Source organism: Saccoglossus kowalevskii, chromosome 16 (genome assembly GCF_978046115.1).
Source record: "Saccoglossus kowalevskii chromosome 16, keSacKowa6.1, whole genome shotgun sequence".
NCBI classification, from domain to species: Eukaryota; Metazoa; Hemichordata; class Enteropneusta; family Harrimaniidae; genus Saccoglossus; species Saccoglossus kowalevskii.
The window spans coordinates 8840836-8846891 of record NC_140656.1 but is presented as its reverse complement, the minus strand read 5'-3'; the positions used below and the strand labels follow the sequence as shown (position 1 = coordinate 8846891).

The 6056-nt window shown below is 36.5% G+C and overlaps 1 long non-coding RNA gene across 1 annotated transcript; it reads left to right on the top strand.

Moving 5' to 3' along the window:
• The first annotated feature begins 4883 nt into the window (after positions 1-4883).
• On the top strand, positions 4884-5656 carry LOC146733640 (uncharacterized). Its single transcript, XR_014926666.1, has 2 exons — positions 4884-4991; positions 5483-5656. It is a non-coding gene; the product is annotated as an uncharacterized LOC146733640 (long non-coding RNA).
• The last annotated feature ends 400 nt before the right edge of the window (positions 5657-6056 follow it).

Sequence of the window (6056 nt, the reverse complement as noted above, 5' to 3'; positions counted from 1 at the left end):
AATGTGTATATTCTACAGCCTGCAGAGGGGATTTCAGAAGGTGCATATGACTTCAGTGATGGTCCACCTGCTTCAATCACAATGAGAATAACTAAAACCATACATCTTAAGAATTCATTTTCAATTGTTTTACGTGTTTACATCCCATCGCCGATTTCACTGGAGGAGTCCCTTTTAAATCAAACAATCTTTAGATGGAATGACGTTTTTGTTTTGCATTGCATAAATATTGATATTTATGGATGGCTTGTGAGAAAGGATGGATCAGACTATGTCAGGTTCACTGCATATCGCAGCATACACTTGGATCAATGGAACACAATTGTTGTGAGTCGTAACCATAAAACCGGATACCTAGAGTTATGGGTAAATGGACAACAACATTTCACACGTCTGATTGGTAACTGGCAGCTACCGAATTCATTGCATCATATTGACATTGGTGGTGGGGGATTCCGTGGACTGGTATACTGTTTTCAGGTTTATAATGTTAGCCTAAATAATAAAGATATAGAGGAAGCAATACAACGTTGTATGGGTGAGTATGATGAGTTAAATCACTATGCGATAGCATGTGGTCTTTTCTACATGAATACTTCGATGACAAATGAATATAAGAATAGATTAACTTAGTTCTCGGGATCAACTAAAACTTTTGTACACAAAATGGGGATTGAACAATTACTTTTTGTTAAATGTTCGTAATATGCAAGTAGTTACATTAATTGAACTGCTGGTGGACATTATGTAACTTGTCCCCGAGGAGTAATTTAACTGAGCAGACCATACTGACCATGAATACCATGCTTTTTATGTATGTGGTTGTCTGTGACGTTATCAATCGGGCATACACATATAATCACTGTGAGGACGCGTTCATTAAGACGCTGTATGGAACAGACTTTGAGGAGGGGGTGGGTGATTGTGGCCTAGTACTGAGGTAGGCATCTACTTACGGAAGCAAGGCGATTTGCCGAGGTCGTGAATTCGAATCTCATGTGTGCATGTTTATATGTTCATTATATGTCTCAACTTACAATAACTGAGCCTCCAATGTAGGTATTTTTTATTTGTTGGTTACAATAAAAAGACAGAACGCACAGCACGACGAACAGCCTCACTGGGGAAATGTACCACGGTTTCATTCCTGCTATGGGAAATGTACCACGGTTTCATTCCTGCTATGGGAAATGTACCACGGTTTCATTCCTGCTATGGGAAATGTACCACGGTTTCATTCCTGCTATGGGAAATGTACCACGGTTTCATTCCTGCTATGGGAAATGTACCACGGTTTCATTCCTGCTATGGGAAAAACTAAAAAGTGTTTTGTTATACAAAGATTTTTCTCGAGAAGTAAATATTTAAAAACTGCAATTTATACCTTTAAAATTGGAAGCCGTCCGGCCAAATATTTACCACTAATTGTGCGTTTTCTTTCAATATTACGTACCCTGCGTACTCATAGTGACTAATATACAGCTTGGGGTATAATACAGTCATTCGTTCTCAGTGTCAGTTCAGTTGGATTAAAATATGGCCCTTTTTCACATAAATATAAGCAAGTAGATAGATGTATCTAGTAGAACGCAAAAACGATCGGCCAAGATATAGATATTATAAAACTACGTGACAACATTTTACCTCATTGTATCACCATCTATGTCTCAGAGGAACATCACTTGGCAATTTTTGGGCTAATGTAATTGCATATTGATATACAGGTTATTGTAGTTGTATTATATCATTCAAGAGAAAAAGGTGTCAGACTATATTCATCCATACAAATGCTTGAATATCAGCTTCATTAACATGTTTTTGATGGTAAACCATAATGTTGCTAGATTAGGGTTAGAGATTTCATTGGCTTTGTTAATGGAAACGAGTTGAGAATTTGAAAGAAATCAAAATTGTAGTGTTTCGTTTATATGTACTTTTTTGCAGATTTAAACACTAAATCAGAATGTTTCTATAAGAGAGATGGTTCGGATTATCGCGGAACTGCTTCTGTGACGTCTGAAGGAAATTTATGTCTACCTTGGACGGATTTTCTGGATAATATAACAATACCAACACGAACTACTGTTCTTTCAACTACTGTTGCCATGGTGAAAGAAGATTCGACTAAAACAGAAATGATATCTAAAAACGGTTTGTATGGTAATATTACAATTAATAATGATGTATTTCAGACCATGGAAATTCACCGGACACATAGTGGCGTTGTCACCACGCCACCTCAAACAACCGAACCTGACAGTACATATCATCGTCGACAACGTTTCTTTGAGCAGCTCGGGATTGGAAATCATAGCTTCTGTAGGAATCCAACTGACAAGGACTATGCATGGTGTTACACAGATGATGGTGTAGCATACTGTGACATAGGTGTCCGTGGTGAATATTGTGATGGTCCACTGCCGACTGACCCAACAACATCCACCATAAAGCCAACAGGGAGAGCAATAGATTACTCCCCAACCACTAAACAGCGCTCCACAAGACTACCCCGTGTCTTCACCTCAAAGCAAGCAACTAGTAAACGTATTGTTATGAAACAAAGAACAACGGAAATGTATGACGATTATGGTAAATATGAAAAGTTGTCTTTTTCGCGAATTTAGCGAGAAAACTGATTCGCTAATTCAAGATGTCGATAATGACTTTATCATAAATAATGGCCAAGGCTTGGGTTTTTGTTAAACAGTAATCCGGAACATAAAAATATGGGGCGCTTCCTAATTACACTTGACAGGTGATAACTGCGCATTTGTTTTGACGCGCGACAAGTATTGTGAAAACAGGAAATCAACAGTGACAAGAGAGATTCGCTAAATCAGCATTTCACTATTACGTCATTTTACCACAATTCGCTAAAATTGCATGTCGCTTTTTCAACATGTTTTACAGTATATAGAACATTTTGTGTGTCAAATGTGTCAAACGTGTCAAATATGACAAACGTGTCAAATGGTTTTAAATCATGATTCTAACTAAGGATATGAACTGGGGCATTTATTTTGATGTCATTATGCTTGCATTCACTCACTGCTAAATGCTGTTTATAATTTTGAAATGCGGGTAGCTTACTGCTTGTCCTATTAAAAACGTTGTCCAAGTTAACTAACATAGCCAATGTGCAAACTATATTACGTTCTGTAACATAACGAATTGGTGTTCGGTGACGAATGGATCAATGTTACGTATAGTACAATGTATAAGAAAGGAAATATACAACAAATGAGACTTGTTTTTTGTTTGTTTATTGACAGGTTTTGACAAAGTCAACGTCGGTTTGTATGCAATCGTTCCCGGAATAGTGTTAATTTTTGTTTTCATAATAATTCTTTACAAAATATCTCCTGGAGAGCTGGATGGCAGTGAGCAAGATGAAGATGACGAAAACGATTTGAATTACGCCATTGAAGGAGAATCATTAACTAAAGAACAACGCAGATACATAGCACAGGAACGAGCACTGCGAGAATTCAGTTTATAAAAACTGTGTGTAATTAGCGAATTTAGTGTAACAGATTTCAAAGCATGTTAAAGCGAGGGAGTCGTCGCCTGCGCATGCGACAGACGGCCATAGCGTGTCATTGTTTACAAACAAGCGTCTACCCATGAGCCTTTGTGTTTTTAGCGTGTGATGTTATCGTCGCTTGGGACTCAATTTTCGCGCGTTCGCGGGTGACGACCCTCCCGCTTCAATTGGATTGATGCACAATTTGGAATCAATCATTCACAACGTTTTATCACATATTCATTTCTAAGATCTCGGATATTTTTTTGGAAATGTGTTTTAATTTTATCATGCTTTGCTTAGCATTATGAAATTGTTCCTAATAATATTGCGTCATTTTTTTAATATAATCACCTGACACGTGATAGGGTTATGAAAACAAGAACTTATATTTTCGTTGTCATATATTGGTGACATGAAAGATATAGTCCCCATAAAAATAATATAATTTTCTGGTCATGTGAATTTGTAAGTTTAGAATGTCACAGTCATGTGATAAATAAAAGTGTCTAAAGTATGATCATGGGCAACAAATTGAAAAAAAAACACCACCAATTTTTAAATATTTCGCAGAAGTACTGAACACCTGAAACAATCAAAACATGTGAATATAAATAAAGGTTTATATTAGAAATATATATTTATCATTATATAGCAATCTAAAACAAGTTTGGGTTTTATTGAAATAATACTTTTATGTATGTATTTATGTGTACAACATTTGCATAATTCCGCGTGTGTCTGTTATAGTGAGTCAGTGCAGCCATTTGGCTTACATAGCAACGTGTTTGTGGCAATATGTGGCACCTACTACAAGAAGTGTTTAGATGGTGAGAGAACGAGTTTGGATTCAACCACGGTTACTATTAGTACAACGCGTCTGCTGATGTCCAACATGGCGACGAAATTTTAACGGTACAGTTGGAGGCGTGGCCTATTCAGCGTTTGTCAACAACCAATCACAAGACTGGTTACGAACCAGTTAGCCTTGCTCAACTGGTTCGTAACCAGTCTCGTGATTGGTTCTTCGCCTCCAACTGTGCCGTGCGTTCGGGCAAACCGTTAATTATTCGTAAATGGAGTCAATTTGTGTAGTCGTCTTGATTTTTTCTGCAGATATAGGTAAAATATAGGCAAGGCTTTGGCCAATCTGATTAAAATCTGATGTAGTGTACGGGCTTTAATTATTTTGGCTATAAACTTATTTTAATTTTATTTTTTATTACTTATGTTATTAATGCCCTTTTATCTCATTATTTTACTTTGATTTTGATTTTGTGATTTTTTTTTAATTCCGCCCTACCTACATCTGATCCGACGCCTATGTAACGAGATTTCAACGATTTTAGTCAACGAATCACATACCTCCTTTTATAGCGCACATGATGACGTCACCGGGTGGCAAACACACTCAAATAAAATGGCGAATTATACCGACGTTAGCGACCGTGAATAACACGGCTTTTCGGTAAGTTTATCATTGTCAAATGCAACGAAAGTCATTTTTATGTTAATATTGTGACTCGAATGGTTCGACTTTAGATCGTTATTCCGCATAGTTATTCTGGGAGTGTTGATTTTGTTTCCACCGGTTCGACCGAACACCAGTGTCTTTTTCCAGTCGCCTGCCCTGGAGACGGGTGATGTTTTGTTTGACGATCGGGCCAAAATCGTCTACGGTATTGAAGCTGTAAATATTCATCAAATTGTATCAACATTTTGTACATTATACAATAACTCTTTATTAAAGTAATTGAGCTGATTTGGACTGGAATAAAATATTTTTTATTTGGAACACATCGCAATTGATCATGAAATATTTGTTTGCTCCAATTTTCTGCGTCGATGCCGTGGGCCGGTGACCGTTATACAATTTAAAATCAGTTTGCATTGTTTACTATAGCTGTTTACAGTGTTCTAATCATTACGATTTACTTATTTTTGTTGCTTCCATTCTAGATAATTATGCTCAGTGATGTAAAATTGAAGCGATGACTGAATGAACGAACCTTGGCTGGCGAAGATGTATCTGGAAGTGTACACATTTGTTGGAAGTGAAAAAAATATTCAATGTAATGAGAAAAATTGTAAAATGCTGTGGAATTTCTTTTGCAAATAAAAATATACTAGCAATTTTCTATTAATGGTTTATTCAAGTGGGCAAAATATGATGTACAGAAAGATTGCCCGTATACACTGAAAAGTAAGCAACCGACAGCCTGTATAAAAGGGGGGCTGTGATTGGCTGTTACTTACGCGAGACTTGAACGGGACTTACATAGGCGTCGGATCAGATGTAGGTAGGGCGGAATTAAAAAAAAAATCTCAAAATCAAAGTAAAATAATAAAATAAAAGGGCATTAATAACAAATATAATAAAAAATAAAATTAAAATAAGTTTATAGTCAAAATAATTAAAGCCCGTACACTACATCAGATTTTAATCAGATTGGGCTTTGGCGAAATTTGAAAGAGCAACTAATATTCTTCAACCTGGTATTTTTTATAGATTTTATTTTTCATTCTGTTCGTC